Below are 25250 nucleotides of genomic sequence, written 5' to 3'. Positions count from 1 at the left end.
CAAACCTACTGCATTTTAAATAAAACAATTTAAATTAAAGCTGCATGCAACACATTCTGACTCTATTCATCACATATGGATGCTTGGTGTTGGTAGCACAGCCACCTTGTTGGTGTCGCCTTTGCCCTCAAGCTGTTCCTGCACCCATCCACTAGGCGGTGCATTTGGTGAATCTTAAAAATCTACTTCAGTCCGGCTCAGTTGAGGTGGTATTGTGAGAGAGCTAATAATGCATCTGAGTGCTAATTGTTGTAATTGATGTAATTCAAATAACATCAAATACAACGTGGGTTAAATCAAGCACCAACAATGGTTGAACACACAGGCAATTTAATCATTCACTACTTTTAATTTTCAGATGAAAGAAGCTTAAAAACTTTCATTTTGTATTTGAATCATATAACTGAACATAATCAAAGCTGAGTGAAATCCTATTAATGAACTGTGCACATAACAGAATCTCCAATAGCTCTCAACTGGTTTTATGGGCTTGGATTGAAGCAAGCATGCACAATCGAACACACAAATAAATCAAACACAGCTTTACAGATCAGTACGTGTGTGAGAGTCTCATTGATATGCATGAGTAAAGGCTCGTTTGGGCCTAATTAGGTAGAGTAATGAGATAAAAGGAATAGAATAGAAGTCAATGCTCTGATGGATGTGGGGAAGAGGACAGCATCTCAATGAAAAGTGTCTCTGAGGGAGGGAAAGAGATCAAATTAAAGGATGAAAAGGGAACAAGGGAGAAGTTAGTCAGGATGGAGTAATGTCAGGAATCGATAATGCAAGCTGAATGGGAACCTCAGTTTCTGTGTCGTCAAAGTCTGTGACAAAGTGCTTAATCTTGACACTGCTGGAGCTTCATTTGTGCTCACTTTAATCACATTTTTATTTTACATATGTTCCCAGGGAAGTCACTTTCAGGTTAACAAATACATGCCCAAGTACAAGTAAATACAAGTAAAACACTAGAATAGTTAGTAGTAGTAATAGTTACCTTTCTTAAAATTTGTCCAGTTCCACCAAGATGCATGTTTCTATGCCAAACAGGTCTTATCACCAGTCAGTTTCACAAGCATGATTATGAGAGCACAATGTCTCCTTTGTTGAGACGATATGTCTTTGATGTTCCACCCTAAACCCTAAAAGCCTGAAACTTCTCACCACCAACTGGGACGTTCTATATAAACTCTAGCGCCCCCTGTAAAACAGCTTATACAGTTATGCTGATTCTCGTTAACGCTGCTGCCTTATTCTTATACTAGAATGACCCATTCAAATTCCAGACCAAAATCCAACCTGGAAAAGGTGAGATTTGAACAATTGATTGAAAATTGTCCAGTCTGAAAAATTGCAGACTGCACATTTTCTGTCCAGCCTGACAGTTTTTGAGCTATTTTGAAAAGAAAAATGAGCAAAAACGTTACTATCCAAAGTCGGTTAAGACACACTGCTGAAGTCTTGCAATTGTAATTGCAGTGGCAGTTGGTTCCACAGATTATTGATTTATGGGAATTTAATACACATATTCTCATACTTCTCAGCTATGCTGTACTTTGTGTTGGCATATTCAACAATAACCCAAGTTTTCAGTTGCAATATCACAATATATATATATATATATATATATATATATATATATATATATATATATATATATATATATATATGCACATAGACTAGACTTAGACTTGTACTTGTACTTTATTGATCCCTTGGGAAGACTCCCTCAGGAAATTGAAGTTACCAGAAGCTCCCAGGCAAAAAACAAAGATAACACACAGTAAGCAAAAGTACAAAAGAATACAGAAATACAAATTAAATAGTAAGGTACACACTAAATGTGAGTAACCAAAACCTTAAATTATGCAAGAAAAAACCTTAAATTATGCAAGAAATAAGAATATAGAATATAAGAATATAAATGAATATAAATACAACACAAAAAAAATATAAGAATTTGGCAGATAGATTGACCAGTGATATCGTATTGCACTATGTGGTTTGACCTGATAAGTATGGAGAAAAATACAAGGGGTCACTACTCCTTCTACCCCCCCCCCATGAGGAATTGTACAGTCTGAAGGCATGGGGGACAAAAGAGTTCTTAAATCTATTGGTCCGGCACTTGGGAAGCAGCAGTCTGTCACTGAACAGGCTCCTCTGGCTGCTGATGACGGCGTGTAGAGGGTGGCTGCTATCGTTCATGATGTCCAGCAGTTTGTTCAGTGTCCTCGCCTCTGCCACCGTCACCAGAGAGTCCAGCTTCATGCCCACCACAAGAGCCGGCACGCCTGGTCAGTTTGTCCAGTCTGGACGTGTCCATCTTGGATATGCTGCCTCCCCAGCACACCACGGTGTAGAAGAGGACACTGGCAATCACAGACTGGTAGAACATCCAGAGCAGTTTGCTGCAGATGTTAAAGGACCGCAGTCTCCTCAGGAAGTACATCCTGCTCTGCACTTTCCCATACAGGTGGCTAGTGTGTTTTGACCAGTCCAGTTTACTGTCCAGCCACAGCCCGAGGTATTTGTAGGAGTCCACGACCTCAACCTCAGTTCCCTCTAATGCGACTGGTCTCGGCTTTGGTCTGGACCTCCCAAAGTCTATAACCAGCTCCTTCGTCTTAGCAGTGTTGAGTTCCAGGTGGTTTGTGTGGCACCAGAGAGCAAAGTCCCTCACCAGACAGCGATACTCCTCCTCTCTGTCGTCCCTGATACATCCGACTATGACTGTGTCATCAGCATACTTCTGTATGTGACACAGCTCCGAGTTGTAGTGGAAGTCAGAGGAGTACAGGGTGAAGAGAAGAGGGGTCAGCATATATATATATATATATATATATATATATATATATATATATATATAAATATACATATAAAAAAATTGCACTGCAATTTGCAGTGAACATTGCAGTGAACACTGCAATTTGCAGTGAACATTGCAGTGAACACTGCAATTTGCAGTGAACACTGCAACTTCCACTGCAACTTGCAGTGTTCACTGCAATGTTCACTGCAAATTGAATTCTATTGAATTCAATTCAATTTAACACTAAATGCACTATGCATTTTTCTATTTATCATTTCAAAAAGACAGTGTTCATCACATCTCAAGTTACACAGTAATGTAATTTATGCCTTACAATAATGAATGACATCCACACGAGCTAGCTTTTAGTGGTATAATGCCATGGTGATTCAGCTAAAGTTTTTTTACCTACAGTATAAATTCCCTGATATCTTCTTTACAGGAAAGTATCTAATTACTAACATTTTAAGAACATGACTTATTACACATTACATTAATGATCCCCTACAATGTGGGAATAGGCATATGTAAGAAGGAACTTAACAACTATCATGATTAAAACATGTCAAACAGTCTTGAAATATTTTCTCTTCTGTTCTTTGTGGTGCATTATGGGTCAAAATGACTTCATTTTTAAAAATTCTGTGAATATAACAGGACTTTAAACTCATTGCAACGGAACATAAGTGCAACACTCATTCATTCCTTGCTGCTAGGAACCAAATCTCACCACACACACACACAACACACTTACATACACACACAGACACACGCAAGCCCACTTTCTCACTATTCTCTTTACTTAACTTAAGAAATTGCGAGAAAGCAGGTGTTGAAACAACTTTTGACGGGAATCTTTTCTGTTCCTGTGGGCAAACTCCACCTGAGTGACACTCAGCAGAAGTGGAGGAAAACATAAATACCAAAGATCAATTTCAAAGAAATTATTTTTTTTTGTGACTAAATTTTTTCAGTGGACATAAAAAATGTAAATTCCATTTTTTATGTCCAAATGAGTAAATGAGTAGGTTGTCGTCATTGATCCTTAATTTTTGAGAAATAAAAAAACATCATTGCACAAATATTGATTGAAATGGTTAGTATTGGAGTTAATAATCAGATACAAAAACAGTTTGGAGGAATCTTTTGGTTTAGACACTATTGCATGATTAAACACTCCCCGGGTCAAATTGACCCACGAACATTATTGCTGTACCCTAGAAACGAACATAACAGGAGTGTTAAGCCTTTCTAGAAGTGTTGCACCAAGAAATAGTTTGTATGATGATGTTATGGATATATGCTTCTGTCTTCCTCTATCTCTTTTATCTGCTCACCTGCACAATGCTGCATGATTACATAACCATAACATATAAAACTGGCTGCAGTCACACATCAGCAAAAACTGATTAAGCAGGCCAATACCCTTTAGAGAGGGAGAAGATAAAAGTAGACCTCATGTTACAATCTTTATTTCACTTGGTCGCTAAGTGTGGCCCAGCACTGGATGGTGAATCTCACTCTGTATCGGTTCCATTATGACTTGCATGACTTGCAACATTTGATCATTTTCTGCCTTACAGCCTGGTTTATACTTAACCGAATCGCATTATTTCTTATGGTAGCGACATGAAGGGTTTTTTTTCCTGGAACCGGTAAACAGACCTGGGTGTTGCATGAAAGAGGAAACAGCTAAACTAGCTGTCAGTGAACACATGCTCCGTACAGGTTGTTGTTTCCCAACCAGAAATCTTCTTCATTCAGCAGTGTACTTGCACGGTTCCTTGCTTGCAAGCAGCTCTTAAAACCCTGGGTTGGAGAGAGTTACCACTTTAGTCCTCTTTTTGCATTGCAGCACCGGGCTACTGTTCTTTTCCTTCTCAGCATCTCTCTCTCTCTTTCTCTTACTCTCTCCCTCGCTTTCCTCCTGAATGGATAACAGTCCTTTCCAGCCTAGCTTGAATAAATGGCTAATGCAGACTTTATTTACATCTAAATCTGTAAATAATAAAACAGGTTCAAAATAATAACAAAATGTATGCTGCTCAAAATAAGTTCTATAAGGGAGATTTTTCTATAAGGGAGAAAATAAAAAAGAAAATGTTTATATTTTGTTGTAATAAAAAACGAGCGTCATAAAATGGCTCAACGGCTGATAGACTGCATCTTGCCAGACAGGTTTTAGGTAGAGCTATGAAAATCCACATGCATGTAGAAATAAATGAGACAAACAGTTGGCGCCCTTAAGCCCAACAATAATGGTTTAGACACACAGTGAGCATCAAACAACAGCAGCAAATGGTGCTGATCACTACTGGGGTGAAACCCAACACACGGAGCATGGCAGCGACAGCAGCATGTTGCTTTTACTTTTACATTTACAGGAGCTCTGATTGGTTATCAAATTGGAGAGATTTTGACATTTTCAAAGCAGCCCATGTCAGACAAGGCAATGATGAAGAGTCATTCCTCGTTTAACATGGAATGATAGACAAGAAATATCTGTCTAGATTGCTGTTAAATCTTGACTTCACAGCAAAACTTCTGTCAAATTTCCAGTGAGCTGCACTGGAAATTTGACAGCTAAAAATAAGTTCTGTAAAGATTGTCAACATATGTGAAAGAATGTTTGTTAATGTTTGTTACCTAACAGATACACTGTTTTGCTTCTATGGTCATCAGTAAAAACAAAACTGAAAGCTCCAAACTAAGACGTCTTTTGGAGCCTTAAACCCAACAGGAAGATGGCCACTGTGGACCAAAGCTGCCATTTTCAGGCTGGATCGATTTTAGGTGGAGCTATGAAAATCAGTCAGTATACAGATTTGTCTAAAAAATAACAACAAAGCATTTTGGAGGTATACTGTAAATCGAAAAAGAAGTTGGCTGTTTTGGATTACTTCCTATTGGGGATTATTACCTGTTGGACTTGGTTAGCATGGCGATGGAGAGATTCAGAAACATTGAATTCCTAATAATAATGTAGCTTTTAAAGTTTATTATCCCTAATAAACTTTAGGAGTTAGGTAAGGAATGCCTTTCATGATTTACCCTGTGCATTTTGGCAAATTCCAAGTGTGAGTCCTCATCATCAGACTCAGAATAGTGAACTGCAGTTCTAGAAACAGAGTTCTTGAAACAGTCTAATATTAGAAAATAAATGAAACCCAGGTTGGGTCTGATCCCTCTCGTTTCTGTCAGAATTTCATATTCCTTCTTTTACTCATTTAAATCTGACACCTTCCACTGCATCTTTAATTACCATAATCACTGGCTATTCGTTCCTCACTGCACTCAGTTCTGCATAAACACTCCGCCACGATTTTCTGATCCAAAGTTTACACTTCTCCCTTTCTCAATTCAGCTCTACACCTCTTTCCCCCTCTCCTGTCTCTTTCTTTTAACAACTCTAAATTATTCATCGGGATGGTTTCCACCCAGGAGAGAAAAAACAGATAGCTGAACAGATTCTTATATGAATAAATAAAGAAGTAGAAATTATATGTCTCCGTGTTTGCTCCATAAAGAGCAGGGATGTGCTTGCCAACGTGTTTGTGTTCTAACCAGTGAATCCTAGGGAGGAAATTCCGGTATGACTTCCGGAAAAACACTCCTGCTGTCCAGAAAATCAGTGACGGTAGTAAATGGAGACCGGGGAACTTTGCAGATTGGGCCATGCCAAACTGACTGTGGGTTGGCCAAGAACAGCAGGGAAGTGGACAAATGAAGTCAGCAACAGAAAGATATAGAGAGTGACAGAAGGGGAGAGATCCACATTTGGATGGAGAAAAATCAAAGCAAATTATCAGGAAGTCTGGCCTGTGAATCCAACAATATGGTCACTGGTGTCACAAAGAGGGATGAAAACTGTGTACCAGCTTGTTATGTAACTGTGAAAATACATCACAACACTGAACGAGTTCATCAGTGACCGATGAAAACTGACTGAAGTGCTGAAGTACTTGTGCATCCATCAAATTAATTAAAATCAGATGTAAATAGAAAATAAAATCATATTTGCTATTGTTTTATACTATGTAAAACAGTTTTTAAGGAATTAAATATAAAAGAATAAAACAGATAAAATGTTGACATTTTCCTGGGTTTGACAAAAAACAAAGTTTCTCTCTGATCAACATCCTTAGGCTCTGAAGGACAAAACCCCTGCTGCTGCACTACTCCAAGGGACTTATTAATGTCTTTTGGCTCATTATTTTGATCTTCAAGACCCTACATTCCTGTGATTTTGGTCCATTGTCATAACTAACCCCAATGTTCAGAGTTTTCTTTTGTGAAACAAAAAAACATAACTTGTGGCTAAATAGAAGAGGAATGCTAAGAAGCAGGGCGTTTCTAATTCAGTAAGTAAAATGAAAATACTGCTCACCTAAAGTAGTGCATACATTTTTTATTTACTTACAATGTCAGCAAGATTGCATTCGCAAAATAATAACATGATGAATCTGTGTATTATGTATTCATCTTCTGGTGCAGCTTTTTGATATTGAAAAAAGAAAAATAGATATTCCCACAAAACTGATTATGTTTTGCTTGGCGATTAATTGTATAGCCTAAAAAAACACAAAGGAAAATCAGCAAACATCAAAGCAGTCAGATTATGCTTGGATGGATAGATTTGTAGTTTATGGTTTATGGATTTTTTTTTTTTTTTTGCCAAATGTATCACTGCTACTGCAGTGGTTGGTCCTCACAGCCTTGCCTTGTATTTTGATGGGTAAGAGAACATTTTTGTGTTACAGGTTGAATTCCAGAAAAACTCTTGTTCTGATCATTATGTACCTGTTCTGCTTTTAAATGTCAGTTACTGACTACAGTGGCTACAATCAACAAGATGTTGCTGAAAAGGCAGTGAAATGTTGCAGAATATTTTTTTCGGCTTTTCTGGAGGTTGGGAAACGGATCAAAAAACAAAGTTATGATGCAGGCTGAGGAGCGGCAACAGCGTTATATAAAATGCTTTTAGGACAGTGGACAGACTGTATTGTTTTCAAAGGTCTTAAAAGACTATCTTTTTAATCATCCTGCAGAAAATGAAAAAAAAATCTAATGAATGGAGTATGTTTCCTACCTGTTTTCTAGGAAATGTCCTGCACTCACAGCACTTGGACACAATATAATCACAGTCACCATGGAAACTGAAGGCCCACAAAGCGATCCATTTGTAGCCGTGATCCTTTATTATCCTCCATATCTCTCTATTGATCCAGCACACACTTACTCTCCTCATCCAAAATGTTACACATAGTTAGGGTAAAGCTCTGGCTGAATTTTTCAGCAAATCATACCCAACAATGGGAAACTGTCCACTTTAATGCTGCATGGCGCTCATTATTTTCTACAGAGACTTCTCTGTTGGTAAAGAAACTTTTATGTCAATATGTGTTTGTCTTGTTGATATTGTTTAAACATTTTAAACAGTATCTTTTGCTAATGCACTATTTGGCATTATTGATGGCATTTCTAAAATTATAGAACAACAAACAACATCGTTCAGTGTTTTGTATACTTCAGATAGAATACTTGCAAGACAGGGGCATAATTGGCTGCACTGTTTTCCTCTTAGGGTTTACAGCAGCATTAGTTAATGTATAAGTGAAAGTTTTAAGTTTTTTTAAAGTAGTCATAAATATTCAAAATAAGTTTTTCTTCTTGACATTCTTTTTAAAATCCAGTTTTTATCAGCAGGCCATCTCAGACCTGCAGAAATGTTTTTCAGAGTTCCCTCAGTTGTTTACAGTTTAATCATTTTGTGAGTAGGAGGAGTTAAAAGTGACTTTCTGACACCTTAGACAAATCTTACCTCAAAAACCCTTTACAGGGCCTTGAATTTGACTTTTACATCAGACAACTATTGTAATGCTGTCCATCATGATAATAATGGTACACAATGTCATATATACAGTATGTTGCAAAACAAAACATGTTGCAATTTCACTAGAAAGTATATAAATGTTTATTTCGAAATCTTGAGCAAAAGTAATTGCCCATTGGAATATGAATAAAGATCTGTCTCAAAATGGGTAAATGTTAACAGAACAAATATATATGCAACTGCAGTCACTCAGCCAAGGTTTATTGTTTCAGCATTCAATTCATTTGCCGCTTCCATCTTCGTAATTGGGGCCAACATCAACCACCTCACTATGACATTATGCGGTTTTCACTCTGGGGTTCGTTGAAACTTCGGACAGTCCCAAAACTAATCAGTCCCAAAAAATAACCCCTCCCATTCCCTCAATTTGAGAAACGGGTCGTACACTGGAGAAATGTAGAGTAGTGTGTATGGGTTTATCAGAAAATAATCAAAAGTATTGTGCACAGGTAATTAAGGTTTTGCACTTTTTTGTCCCATATTGAATGAAAGGGATTGAGACCCGATTGGACGGGTGGTGGATTGATCAGGTCGTGACGGAGTGAATGTAATTGTGGTGTCTTAGCGGGTTGAAGCCTGTTAACTGGGTCTGAAGCTTTTCCCAAGGCCAGCCAGAACAGTGTGTTGTGAATGTGAGAAGGAGTTCACACCTTGTGAAACCAGGTGTGAGCATGAATGAATCTGATAATCGTTACTCTGCTAGCATCCAGAGTGCTGCTAGTAATGGTGGAAAAAAGAGGAAAAGATAATCAACTTAAATCATAAAATGATTGAGCAGCAGTCTCTCTCTCTCTCTCTCTCTCGAGTGCGCATGTGTGAGCGTCTGCTGCAAGTGTGGAGTGGAAGGAGAACGAGTGTGAGGTTTTCTAAAGGTTTGAACTTCACTTTTTACAGTGGTGTTTCATCTGTTTCGCACATTAACACATTTTTGTTTTCACTGGTGTTTCAGTAGAGTTTTTTCCTGCAGCACCGAGTTTTTAGCTCGGTGCGATGGCTGGAAAAAGTTATGGTGCTGCTGGCTTTAGGAGCCTTTCACGTCAACATGGTATTAAAATACCAGTTGGCGTGGATTTTTCGGTTGAGGAGTGTGGTTTGGCTGTTGGGGAACTTGTTGGGTGTGACAGTGTGAAGGCAGCGTCAAGGATGAACAATGCAGTGGTTATGTTTTTGGACTCGATTGATAAGGTGAACAGCGTAGTTGAGAGCGGAAATGTTTTGAGAAATACCCAAACTACTGTTTTCCCTTTAATGAACCCTGCTAAAAAGATCATCCTGTCTAATTTGCCACCTTTCATCAGTGACGATGTGTTGCTGAAGGAATTGTCACGTCACGGTCAGGTCGTGTCGACAATGAAAATGCTCCCGTCAGGTTGCAAATCAGCAAAGTTGAAACACGTTGTGTCTTTTAGAAGACAAGTGTTTATGATTCTTAAAAATGATATTGAGGAACTGAGCATAGTGATGAAATTTAAGGTTGATGGTTTTGATGACACTATTTTTGTGACAACGGAAACTATGAGGTGTTTTGGATGTAACCAGGAGGGCCATACTGATCGTAATTGCCCTGAAGATATTCAAAAAGAGACTGTTCAGGTCGACAAAAATCCAGAGCCAGGGACATCAGCGGATACTGCGAATGGAGCTATAGTGTAACTGAGGAGGGAGCTCCGGTGGCTGCTGCTGGGGAAGAAGCTCAAGAAATTAATCCTGGGGAAGGAGTTTCAACAGGAGAGCAAAAGAAGTCAAATGTTTCAGAACGTGACACTGAGGATGTCATTACTTCTGTTGAAGGGAGTAAGGAGAGTCAAACAATGACACAAGAAGGAGTACAAGAAGAAATGCATGTTGAGGATTTAGTTCATAGTGAAGGAAATCTGATCAGGGACGATGAAAGTGTTTTTAAAATACCAATCACTAAAAGAAAACCTAAAGAATCTAAAGGGGTAAAACCTAAAAAGGCTCAGTTAAAAGAAAAGAGTGGGAAAGAAAGTGATTCAGAGGCTGTATCTGATTCTGTTAGCGATAGAGAATCTTCTGATTCCTCTATTCCTGGTTGTCAGAGTACCAATGGTTACAGTCTAGAACAGATTAGAAGGTTTTTGGAAGTGACAAAAGGGAAACGGGATGTGGTCATAGATGATTTTTTCCCAAATAGAAAATTATTTGTGGACTCAGTTAAATGGTTAATGAGACAAAGGACCTCTGATGGGTTAAGGCAGTGGTCCCCAACCACCGGGCCGCGGACCGGTACCGGGCCGCGCAAGAAATAATGAACTACTTCCGGATCTTTTATTTTGAAAATCCTAAACGGTATTTTGCCGGTTACGTCTTGCGTGTCAAAATTGAGCCAACTTGCAGCAGAATTAGTAACAAAACAACATGGGAGTACAGTGAACCCTCGCTATTTCGCGGTTCATGTTTCACGGTCTCGCTGCTTCACGGATTTGCATCGTGCATTGTGTTCTGCATTCTGATTGGCTAAACAGTCTCTCCACTTCTTCTCTACCTGTGTGTCAACAACGTTGTGGTTTAATATGTACACATACGTAAAACAGCTTGCCATATTTAACATAATCGATGGTGGCATGTCAGTTTATAAGAATTTTTTTGCCCAGAAGAAAAAAAGAGCGACAGCAGCTACCGATAACTATGTTCTTCTCTCGAAAAAACCCACCTGCACCGCGGGCTTTAGAAGAAAAAAAAAACCCGCTACAGAGCCGAGTCAGGATGCAGCGGCTCAATCAGAAGAGCAGTGAAATACATGTGAGTCACTATTTGTGCTACTGTACTTTGTTTTGTTTTTTTTCATAATCATTTTTTATTTTCTCCCGTTCTAATCCAATAACTCAGGTCACGGTGGGGCGGCGCTGATCTCCGCAATTCGGGCACGGGAATCCGCCTTCAGTTCATATTAAAATTATTATTTTACAGTACAGTAATTATTTATAAAAAAATAAATAAAAAAATGTTTATACAGTACTTTTATTTGTTAAACAAATGTTTGGGCCTGTAAAAAGGTTTTGTTCTTTGGTTTCAATGTATTATGGAGTATTTTATTGTATAATTATTGTAAAAAAAAATTAAAGCCCGTTCTGAAGATGGAAAAGAGTTGACAGATCCCACTGAACTGAGGAAAAGAGCTGTGGAGTTTTTTTCACCGTTGTATGCCATTGAGTTTAAAGAAGATTCTGTGATAACAGAAGAGTTTCTTAAGGACTTGCAAAAGGTGTCGGACCAAGACAATGTCATTTTGAAGCATGCTTTGACATTGGAAGAACTGCAGGAGGCACTGCTGAGCATGGAAAATGGCAAAGCTCCAGAAATAGATGGCTTGTCTGTGGAGTTTTATAAATCGTGTTGGCCTGTGTTGGCTGAAGATCTGTTGGAAGTCCTAAATAACAGTGTGGCAAGGGGAATGTTACCCCTTAGCTGTCGCAGAGCTGTGCTTACTCTCATTCCTAAGAAGGGTGATCTTTATGAAATAAGGAATTGGAGACCTGTCAGTCTATTGTGTACTGACTACAAGATTTTCTCAAAGGTTTTGGCATGCAGATTGAGAAAAGTGATTGATCAAGTTATACATGTCAATCAGTCTTATTGCATCCCTGGCAGATCAATAAGAGATAACATAACTTTAATTTGAGATTATTTGGACGTCTCTAATTTATTGGGTTTAAACTTTGGTCTGATTTCTATTGACCAAGAAAAGGCATCTGATCGAGTGGAGCACCAATATTTATGGAATACTTTGAAAGCTTTTGGTTTCTCCTCTGGGTTCATTGCCATGATTAAAACCCTCTATTGTGACATTGAAAGTGTATTGAAAGTCAATGGTGGTTTAAGTGCACCTTTTAATGTAAAGAGAGGTATTGGCCAAGGTTGTGCAATGTCAGGAATGTTGTATTCATTGAGCATTGAACCCTTGTTATGTCAAATCAGGAAAAGGTTGCAGGGTATAAAGTTAAGTGAAGTTTCTTTACCTTTTCAACTTTCTGCATATGCTGATGATATTATTGTGGCAATCACAAAAGAGTCTGATGTTTTTAATTTAATTAAAATTATTGAGTGTTTTGATAAAATTTCTTCATCCAAAGTTAATTGGAGCAAGAGTAAAGCTTTATCAATTGGTAAGTTGACAAAACAAGAACCTAAATAACCTGATGAATTAAAGTGGTCGAAAAATGGTTTTAAATATTTGGGTGTTTATTTGGGGGGTCAAATAGAGGTAATGAAAAATTGGGAAGGTTTTATTGAATTAATGGAGGGTAGATTAAAGAAATGGCACTGGCTTTTGCCACAATGTTCTTACAGAGGCCGTACACTAATTATTACTAATCTGGTTGCTTCAACTTTGTGGCATCGTTTATCTGTTCTTGAACCCCCGCCAGGTCTTTTGGTAAAATTACAGACTATTATTTTAAATTTCTTTTGGGACAGATTACATTGGGTCCCTCAGAGTGTTTTGTTTTTACCAAAGGAAGAAGGAGGGCAAGGTTTGACTCATTTAGAAAGTAGGAAAGCAGCCTTCAGATTACAGTTTTTGCAGAGATTTTTGTATGGTGATCAAAATGTTTTTTTTTTTTCAAAAGTTGGTAATTTAGGTTTTGGTAAAACTTTGTTTATTGTTGACTTTTCAAAACATAATGTAAAGTGTTTGTCATCTTTTTATGTTAGTGTGTTAAAATCTTGGAACCTCATGGAAACGAAGAGAGTTGGAACGTCCACATCTTTAAACTGGTTATTACTGGAACCAGTCCTCCAGGGATCCGGTTTGGGTTCAGAGTGGGACAAAATGGCTAGGATTTCTGAACGTTTGATGAAAAGGGGGGTGGTTACGTTGAAACATCTGCTTGAACCTGTTGGATCTGAAACGGATGATGTTGTTTCTTTGGCTCGAAGATTGGAGATTCACTCTTTAAGAACTGTAAGTGTTATGTGGGCAACTTTTAAGCAAATGTTATCTGAAGACAACAAAAGACTCATAAAGGGATGGTTTGATGGACGTCTAACACCTGATGAAGCAGATCCCTTCCTTAAGCTGTTTTAAGCCACAAATGAAAGACCTTGAATGTCCTGGACCTTTTTTAGAGAAAGGAAAAAATGAATGGACAATTTTGGATTCTGTGAATGGAAAGTTAATATATATGAAATGTGTTAACGCTTTGAACAAAGTTAAATTAAAAGATAAAAAAGATACTCCTTGGAGAGATTATTTTAAAGTTGGCTTTGTTGATACCTGTGTGGGGATTACTTTATAAGCCACCATTGACGAAAAATGTTGATTTACAATGGAGAATTTTACATGGTATTATTGCGGTTAAAGCTTTTGTTTCTATTATTAATCCTGTTGTTTCAGATAAATGTCCTTTTTGTTTATTAAGAGAAACTATCTTTCATTGTTTTGTACAATGTCTTAGATTAATGGATTTATTTGCTTTACTAAGAGATATTTAGAAATCATTTGGAGAAAGTTTTACAGAACAGTCTTTTATTTTTGGTTCTTTATATGGCAAAGGAAAAAAGAAAATTGGACGGTTGTTAAATTTTTTTGCGGTCAAGCAAAGCTTGCAATATATTTGAGTAGAAAATTTAAAATTAGTAATAAACAGAATACTGATTGTGTAAAACTTTTTAAGAGTATGGTTAGAGCAAGAGTGATGTTAGAATATAAATATTATTTAAAAGTGGATGAGCTAAATATTGTTCAGAATATTTGGGATTATGAAGGTGTTTTATTTACTTTAAATAATTCAGAATTTTCATTTATGAATGTGTTAATTTGACTTGGTGTTGAATGTTCCTATGCATCACCACTGAGTGAATAAATGAGTTTTTAAAAATCAAATCTCTCTCTCTCTTTCTCTCAGAGCAAATAGAAAAAAACAGCAAAGGTCACTGTGCTGGTTCAGTGACTTGATCAATTGAAGGATATCTCTATACTGTATAATCATATGAAAACTAAAATCAGTTCAATCCAAAGGTTTCTTCAAAATGGGGTTGGCAACCCTTCCAGTCCTCAGTCCACTGACTGACCTACGAACCTCACTGACTTGACAGTAACCAAATTGACACTTTCCTGTCTGGACAGATTCTGACAGACTGATAGCTTTCAAAGCAGACTCCACTAGGGAGTCTAGATTTTATGATCCATGGTGGACAAAAAAAATTTGAAACATTCAAAGACAGAACTGGTGAAAACAAACTAAAAATAGGAGGCTTACAAGAAAACAATATCTATTTTAAGAATATGAAAGGAAAATTATGTTCAAAATTTCGAATAAGAAAAAGACTTGTTCAAGTTAAAAATTGAAGAAACACATGGCACAAAAATGAAGTTCTAGTTATTTTTGCAAGCAAAGCAAATATGAAATTAGAAAACTAAGATTCTACACTGAAGAATTTGTTATGTCAAACTTTAGAGCCAGAAAAGGAAATAAAATCATACTCTGATGGATAAAATGAAAATTATCTTAACATACTTTGAGACAAGTCATCAAGGTTTCTGGGTGATGCTATAGAAAAAATGGAGCATTTCAAAACAAAAGATCAACTGATTTGAATATATAGATTATTTTGCAAGCAAAGCAAATATGAAATTAGAAAACTAAGATTCTACACTGAAGAATTTGATATCTCACACTTTAGAGCCAGACAAGCAGAAAAAAATATACTCTGACAGATAAAATACAAATTTTCTTTTAGACAAGTATTACATCAAGGTTTATGGGTGATGTTATAGAAAAAAATGGAGCATTTCAAAATAAAAGATCAACTGACTAATAGAGTCAGACTAATTGATGAAACATTACTGCTTTCATTTTGGGAAAAGGATTTCAATGGCTCAATACAACAGCCCTGTTTCTGTCAGACTGAAGCTGTTCCTACAATTCAGCATCTTGCCATCATCAGAGTGTGAATGTGTGTGTGAACGGGAATGACTGATTTCATTGTAGAGCATTTTTGAAGGTCCTGAAAAACACTACACAACTCTGATGTCATTCGTTGCTTGACCTATAACTCACAGATGTAGTAATTTTTCCAGAATTTCTTTTCCAAATCATGAGGAAATAGTAAAGGCTCCATGTACACTCAAAATACCAATAAACATAAGAAAACCTACAGACCTACCTTCTATTTTTTTTATAAATTTAAAATCTCATGTCATCCTTTACCAAAGAGAAAATCTTTAAGAATAATAAAACAACTGGTGAGTGACAATATGATTTTAGAACAATTCAAACCACAACAGAGGCAGAACTGCAGCATTGGATAAAAAACTGACAGGCACATACACTGCAAAAAAGACTTCTGCAATAACAATAATTAAATAAATCATATTTCTGCGACAAAACTTTTTATTGAGCAGAATTTTCTGCCAGTACAACACTTGTGGTTTTGGAGTCCTAGAAATCTCACTAATTAACAACTGCTTAAATGTAGTTTTCATACTGAAACCTTAATTATGACACTTTTTCTTATTTTGGGGATTTTTTTTGTAAAACATTTATGATAAAGAAGCCAGATGTAATTTGAACACACTATAAATCTTATGAATGAATAAATAGACTGTCTACAATTAATAAATTCAGTGTTTTTTAGGCTTTCAGTCTTCCTAAAAATCTCATCTGCTTATTCCATCTGTTTGGTTAAAACATCTCCTTCCGTTACACATAGTTTAGTTTTTCTTTGTGGCTCCAAGAAAGATCTAAACATCTAAGTTATGTCGACACAAACACACAGTGTTGAATCATAACTCCAAAGAAATGATAGCAAGATTTAACAGTAAAGTTTATTGATTGAACAACCATGCTGACTAAACATGTCCACAAAAAAACTCATCTGTGACCTTCAGGCAAGTGTCCCATAACATATTGTGTCTGTAGGTCATTCAGATTTAAACACAGTGTGAATGACCAAAGTCTGTGTCTGTGCGTGTTTGAACTTGCCGTATCAAATACATTTTTATCATCTTCTATTGAGTCATATTAGCCATCGCTCTGGATGACATGGAACAAGGTAACATTGTAGAGCACCTGGTGCCCATTGTTCCAGGTGTACAGAGCCCTTTCTCTGGGGTTGTAGTCCATCATTTAAGTTTAAAGAGAAGAAGTCTTTCACTTTCATCCATGATTGTCCTCAGTAGAAAGCACAAAACTAAGAATGAGAAGGTGGAATTAGAGTAGTTTTTATAGCTATATTTTGCACAACCAATTAAAATTTACCTTTGGTGTACAGTAGTATATTCTATTTTTGATTGAAAAACAAGATACAGAAATAAAACCCACCCACTCTCTCTGTGCAGCAACACACAGAGTAAAAATTTAATTTAGCATTACATGACATATTTTTGAAACCCAAAAATAAGAGAAAATGTAGCAATAGAAACAAAATTATTACAAGAACTGAAACGAGACAGAAAGGATTAATACAAATCAAATCCAGTTAGAATGTCCAGGAAGGGAGTCCAGATCCGGTCAAACTATGACTGTCCCCCTACTGAATGGAGAATTTTTCCAAGAGTGCAGTACGACAACTGTTGTCTTGCCGATGCCAGCAAGACAAAGTTTGTCTTTCAAGGAAATAATTTCAGGGGTGCAACATCCCAAAGTATCCAAATCCTAGGATCAACATTTAAAGAAAGTCCACAGACTTCTGATGTTATCAGAATTAGATTATTGCAGTAGGTTTGCAACTGTACACAACTCCAAAGCAACAGTCTTACATCTCTGGCATCAGTGATACTAGCATTCAGTTTACGCAACTGAATGTTTATCATACACATTTATGGTGTATAATAAATGTGGTGGAAAATATTACATTGAATTTGTCTATGTTTAGTTGATATCAGCTCTGTCTGAGATGAATTTAGTAATCTGCTCCAGCCATCAACTCCATATATGCAGTTTAGGTCTGGATCCCATTTTGATTTGTTTGAGTACTTCTCTTAAGCTGCTGAATAATCAATGACAATTTTACAAACACGAGAAATCCTTTTGTAGTAGTACATTTGGGATCTAGCCAGTGATGTCAGTAACGCGTTACTTAGTAACTCATTACTTAGTAACTAACGTCCAAAGTGCCCTGACGTCGGACCACATTTTTCAGTAACAGTAATCTAACGCGTTGCCATTTCAAATCCAGTAGTCAGACTACAGTTACTTACCGAAATCACTTTGCGTTGCTGTGCGTTACTATTTTCTTTTGTAATTGTATTTTATTTCCTCTATGCATAGAAACGGTGGAGTGACCACCGTTCCTATGCGACCGTGTCAGCAGCGACAGAAACATTAACAATGGAGGGAGATGCGCATTTTGTTGCTGGAAAATCAGAAACTATTCTGAGTTTCTGTTTCTCCGATTATTATAAGCAGCTCGGGGCTTGTTTTTTTCTAAAGTTGCTTGCAGATTCAATGAGTCGCGGGTTGCGGTTTTTGGGCTCGCAAATAAGCCCAAAAACATAAACCCCAGAATTTGTCTGTCATCCAGTTAGTTTTAGCCAGACTCATGATCCGTCCCGCTGTGTCTTTGTTAATATCAAGTTAATATGTTACCTGTGAATGACGTCGAGCTTCGTGTTGCGCTCCAGAAAACTGAAAACATCGAGGTCAATATGAACAGCGCAATAAACGTGAAAACAGCCACGAATGAACGAGTTGTGCAACTAAACGCCATTCTAATCAGTAATGTTATGATAAGTGTCGCAAATCTGTGCAGCGGGACACCTGAGTTGTGGTGCGGCACAGCGCAGAGCTGTGCGCTGCGCTCTGACAGCAAACGCAGGGCCGTAACGCAGAACCTGGACGCTGGGGCAGGGAGGGAGTCTATAAAATCCTACTTATAGTTTTTCAGGCAATACTAGAACACACAACAACAAGTACAAATTACTAAAAAATGTTTGTACTGTTGTAACCATTAAACAATCTCCCCTTCAGTAAGTGGAGATACATTGTTGATGCTGTCATTATAAAATAATTAGCAATTACGTTTTGGCAAAGATCAATGTAATTTTCACAGGTGGCGTTGTTGTTTGCAGCTGCTGAAAGTAACTTAAAAAGTTCATTTTAATGTAACTTAGTAACTTTCCAAATCAAGTAATCAGTAATCTAACAAAGTTATTTTCTCAAGGAGTAATCAGTAATCCGATTAAAGTTACTTTTTCAAAGTAACTATGCCATCACTGGATCAGGCACACATGTTTCAAGCAGGGTTTCCTCTGGCCTATTATTAAATCTCTCTAATGCAGGGGTGGGCACTCCTGGTCCTCGAGGGCCGGTGTCCTGCAACTTTTAGATGCATCTCTACTTCAACACACCTGAGTCAAATAATGAGGTCGTTAACAGGACTCTGGAGAACTTGACTGCACTTAGGAGGAGATTCAGCTGTTGGATTCAGGTGTGTTGGACCAGGGAGACATCTAAGAGTTGCAGGACACCGGCCCTCGAGGACCAGGAGTGCCCACCCCTGCTCTAATGTATGATTATTGATCCAATGTCTGATCTGTCAATACTTCAAAAGATTATGACTATGCAAATCATAAAATTCCGACAGTTGACTGAAACTGGCAACGATATAGTTAGTCTTAAGATCATCAACTGTTCTGATGCCTTTTCTGACCCAAGTTTGTAATATACTGTACCATCCTCTATAGACGTTGGGGTTGTCGTTGAATGGTGCGTCAACCAGCAATTGCATGTCTAAATCTAAAATGTAACTGATGCAATGCGTTGTAGGTAGTGTTAAGGAGAAAAGTTATTATGTTAGCTTAAATTTTGGAAAAGCATGGCTCTCCTTTTCCTCCTGTTAGCCGGGTCGAGCGGATGTCATCAGGGCTGCAAAAGTACGGCGAAACAGAATGACGTCACAGATCACAGAGTTTAATTCATACTGAGCAATCGACAACAAAGCTGCAGAGATACAGAGATATGCATTTTCTCATGAAAATAAAAAAAACACACAAAGGGAAGACAAACGAACACAGAGACAGACAAAGGCGCCCGCGTGGAGTAAAAAGATGGAAAAAACTCTAACTCCGTTTTCTGGCCTGGAATTTTTAAACAGAAGAGGAGTTTCCCTATTTAATATATGCAAAAAAGGCGTTCTGCTCTTCGTCCAATTAGAACTCCCTCAGGCCCCCAAAGAAAGTTGGGACTTCCTGATTTATAGCAAAGGTGCCTGTTTTTTATCTAAGCAGAGGGCGGACTACCCCGTGGTCATCTCTGCCTGATACGGAAGAACCCTGGCGCCAAACGTCCTAAGATGAGATTTCACAGACACCTGCGTAGCCCCCACTCCCATTGGAATGCAAATTTATTGCTCTGTTGTGTCAATGGGGAAGAAAAGGCCCTGTTTTGTTTGAATGTCTGCTGTTGTGAGCTCCCCCATGCTCCACAGAAAACTGTTCCAAATAAAGTGTTGGCTATCCCTTTACACATGTTGTAAGATTAAGTGTATTTTTAGCATTAAATAATCATTTTCCTTAGCAATCCCCCTTTTGAGGTCTTTTTCAAAAGACCTCAATAAAAATTGAGTAAGCCTTCTAATACCGAACCAAAACTATGTATAAAAAAAAACGAAAAAACCGAAAAATAAAAGAGAAAAGAGTGACGTACCCTAATTACATACAATCCCCCTTTGTAAACAAAACCCAAGGTGTAGAAAGACTTATCCTTAAAAGTGTAAAAACATAAAACAAAATTATCACAATACAACCAAAACACAAGACAAACCAAAAAACCCAAAGTATACAATAAAAAATAAAGCAGGGAAATACATATAAAAACTAGTAAGAAATGCTCTGCAACTTCAAAGACAACATTCATCACAAAATTACAAACCGTCGAAACAAGAAACACACAAAATTACAATCTGCTGCACGTCTTTTCTGTTTTTTTTTTTTTTTTTTTTTTTTTAAATGGCCATCGACAGTCTCTCAAAAAAAAAATATGAAGTCTTCGTCAGGAATTGTTCAAAAAATGCGCGCAAAAAACAAAACGACAGTCCTTGTCAGAGTTCACAACGAACGAAAAAACACGCAATAAAAATTAATGTCGATCCTCTTGCAGCCTGAACTCCTCGGTTGGAAACCTCAAGTTTCCACCTTAGCGTCCGTTGCTCACTGAAAATTGGATTATTATGCCAATATAACCGTGAGTGTCAAAAAGAAAGTGAAATCTCCTCGTGAGGAAATTAGATCGTAGGAAACGACCTGTCACAAGTTAATAAAACAGACATTTCGTTGCAACATGAATTTCATCAGCATCAGAAACACAATTACAACATTCTTTAATATCATCTTCATTACTGTCAGCATAATCAAACGATGGTTTCACCCAAAAATAAATTGGTCTTGTTATTTTCCATCCAGGGAAATTATTTTAATCCTTTTTATCAAAGAACGCAGATTTTGAATGAGACCACATCCACAGGGCACCAGGAAAACGGCTGCAAACTGAAACGACAAACAGAGATCAGATTTTCCAAAAGCATCATTCATTTTGTGTATTCAACACAAACATCTTAAAGTCACCCCGTGTCAGAGTGAATCCTCCACCGCTCGTGACTCTGTGGCTGCTATCTTCGAAATAAGTGTGAAGCCGCTTCTCCAAGCAGCCCCACCCCCGCCTCGCATGACAACAGCTCGTGTGACAGAGTCCAAAGTCCCACCTGGAGCTCGAAACTCCAGGGCAGTCTGCGTGCAAAACCATGAGCAACACATCACTTGAAACCTTATCTCCTAGTTTGCCCAATTCTGCTCATCAAATGGTGGATGTGATCCCTTCAATGTACGTTGCTATTATTATATACTATAGCTCCAACCGATGAAAAATACCAAAACCCTCTAATCATTTGCTTCAAAAGACATGTTTCCAAAGTAACGTTTTGCCAGAATATTAAACAAATGCAGACCTTTTCTTAAACTAATCTTGTAAAAATAGGATCAAACAAACGAAACAAAACAAACACAAAAACCTAAAAACGTAGTTGTAAAGCTTACATTTACCATCAAAAATGAAAATCGCTGTGAATTAAACTGTCCCATTTAAATTACTTTTATAGAACAAACTAGATCTTATCGGTTATTTGTCTAAATCATTTTACATGCGTTTCTCAAATAAAATTCAAAAAAAAAATTAAACCTGGAGAAATTATAATGTAAATGTATGCCTTAACAAATCCAAACATTTTCAAAATATACCAATTTTCACCTCGGCTTTTACTCGTCGTCGAATTTAAAGTTTTATTCAAAATCGTTTTAAATGGATGCAAATCAAAACAAAAATCAAGTTTAGAAAAACCATTATAATCCCACCTGCGTACTTTCACTGATCAGCGATAACTTCAATCAATGACAGATTCTTCAAAACATTTCTTAAAACATTCATGCTCCATTAAATTAATTGCTCTGAAAATGGCTGACACATTAATATTTGTAATTTCTATAATTATTTTCCCAAGTTAATTAACCAAAATATGCTTCATTATCACTATAAATTTATCTATTTTCTCAAAATATGTTAGCCCATTGTCAGAAAATCTTTTAATGGAGAACAACTCAAATCCATTCAAAATAAGCACATATTTCACCAGACAATATCTTTCCTTTCACTTTTATGTGTAGCACAGATCAGACATGTTCTTCAAAAATTTGTTTAAGTATTATAAAAGATGAACCCATACATCTTCTCCCCCTTTGATACATTACTGACTAATGTATCACTATTTCTAGTATGTGAAATAACGATGTTGATGAAACAGGGTTATTATTTTAGTTGAGAAAAATCCACCCATATTCAATGCTGCCCCCGTCCTAACAGGCAAACATTTCAAAACAAGCAGAACAATTTATTATAGCATACTTTAAACCTTCAAGATTGCTATTTTCAAAAAAAAACATTTCACATTACAGTTCTAAAACTCAGTATTCAATTTTACTCTCATGATTATCAAATAATTCGTTGTAGAAAACTTCTCAAAAATTTTCAGCAGTGTTTGACAAAGCATGTGTACCAATTAAGACTCTGCGAAGGTTTTGCATAAACGAACCAGAGAGACGTTGAAGAAAAAAATTCAAACACAGTTAACAAAGAAAATCCAAAAATAATAAGTGGGCCCCTACTGAAATCAACATAACAAAAAACAACCCAGGTAATAACAGAACGACGTAAGCACAAACTGACCTAACAAGACATGAGGGGAACTTAGATAACGGCTGATCAGACCATTAACACACTAAGGGGTAATTAAACACAAAATCCTAACAAATACTGGTCAGTAAATCACTAAATCTACAAATGAAAAGAAAGTAAACTAAAGATCAAATTTCCCCCTCCCCCTTTCGGAACAAAATAAGAGGAAACTGGTAACTCAAAATGAATTCGTGATATTTAACAAAATACAGAAGAACTGACACGTAAAGTTAACTAAATGAGTGCACATCAAATAGCCAACTAAGGAGTCAGACTAATGAAAACAAATTTAAAGATAAAAATCTAAACTACTCACTACTCACTATATAAAAGTAATATGAAAGGAAACCAGAAAATCATTACCAAGAGTGTCAGCGTGTGACAGTTGACTCAGTGTTTTGACGCTAAAAACTTATATTTAACATTTTCCACATTATTCCTTACTCACTATGTATTCGCTTGTTTAAACTATCTACTTTAAAGAGAAAATGTTTCACTAAAGCTAGGAAACCAAACTGCATCAAAAATCCTGTCTTATGTGATGAGAAAAGACTCTCTACTCCTTCCTATAATCTATAATGTGAAACAATACCCTAAAATTTAAACAGCCAATCTCTATGTTCCATAGGAAAAAAGAAAAATTAAATCCTTTTGTACTTTTAGATTTCACAATTTAAATTTGAAAGTCACTACACCAGTCTGAGCAATCTCCATTGTCAGACCATAAAACAAATTCCTAAGCCCACCATAAAACCCCCTTTTCACCTCTCGGAGGAACTATTTGTATGGCAGGAAAAAGAGCCAATAAGGATTTCAGGAAGAACTCCCAATTCTTTAAATTTATTAGTAGGCTTTGTCAGTGAAAGCATCAGATATGTTTTAGTTCCTTCTACTTTTAAAATGAACTTACATGCAGATATTTTGTCAGGCAGTACTGTAAACGATGGGAGAGAGTATAATTTGCCTTACAGCTGCTGGTGCTCCCTTGCTGAACTTCTGTGAGCAGAGGTTGCTTCGCACTTAAAATTAGTGGTATACAAAGAGGCTTCACATGTTAATTAGTTGAATCTAGTGGGGGTAGAAGTTACAGCACAGCTGTAGCTTATTCTCCCGTGCTGAACTTCTGTGAATGGGGTTATAACTTCTCCTTGAGCTCCATTAGTCTCATGTCTAAATAAACATACTTGTCGCTTCTTCTTGTTTTGTTCTATTTATTTATTTTCCTTAATTTTCTTATTTTATTTGCAGCCCTCTCGTCTGTCCACAGGCACTATTTAATCATCTCTTATTACAGTTTAATATTGATTCTCTACAATAGTTCCATATAATGTTTTTTATTAAGCAATAAGTTATTTCAAACTTAATGTTATCCTTCAACAACAAATCTTGTAAATTTTAGCAAACTTTTCTATATTTAACCAATTTCTATTTAACAAGAGAGTGACTTCTAATTTATCCTGTCTAATTATCCGTAAGTCCTGTAGATTTAACAATATTTTATCTATCTTAAAGTTTTGGTCTGTTTGAAAAAGACTGATTGTGAAAATATCTAGAGTCAGTTGCATATTGCAGTTTGTTGTTATCTGAACAATTACCTCTTACAGGTAGAGCCTGTTTCTCTAAAAATCTTCGTTTTTCTTTATCCTCAACTCATTAAAAAGGTCCTATTACAACTCATTGTATTTTATTCTATTTTCCAACTACCTTCTCAGCCTAGAATGAATAATTAACATTTTTATCTACTATTTTAGTTCTCAATTCTATATACAGTTTTATTTTATGTATTTCTCTACTTAATCAGTCATGTATTTAGCTATTTATTCATTCACGTCATTTATGTATTTATCTATTAATTTGCCAATACATCATTACTACAATCCTCTGTGACCTAATTTTCTTGGTCTATTTTTTCTTTATTTATGTATTTAATTATTCATTTATTTAACCGTAGAACCCATAATTTCATTTTCAATTTGTTATCGCTTAAGATTAATAATTTAGTCCAGTCTAACACATAGGGTGTTCTAAAACTGGAAATTTAACACCACGGGACAGCACGAAAAATACTCTGCAGGGTAATTTCTGCTTCTACTTGGCATCCAAGTGAGAAATTCTTGCTTATTGCATCCACTTACAGAGGTGCTGTTTACAGTCCCGTTGTATTCACATGTGATAAAATACCAAGTGGTATCCCATCTCCAGACACTCACTCTTTCACACCAACATAAACCACAACACAATACAAAAACACAAAACACATTACAGAAAACACAAAACACACATCTGGCCAGGTTTATAGTCAGTCAAAGTTTTCAGTCAGTCATCATTTTATCAAAGTTTTACTGAAATTCATATC

The sequence above is a fragment of the Xiphophorus maculatus genome, chromosome 5 (assembly GCF_002775205.1).
Source record: "Xiphophorus maculatus strain JP 163 A chromosome 5, X_maculatus-5.0-male, whole genome shotgun sequence".
NCBI lineage: Eukaryota > Metazoa > Chordata > Actinopteri > Cyprinodontiformes > Poeciliidae > Xiphophorus > Xiphophorus maculatus.
The sequence above is the reverse complement of the archived record's forward strand: the minus strand, read 5'-3'. Positions refer to the sequence as shown.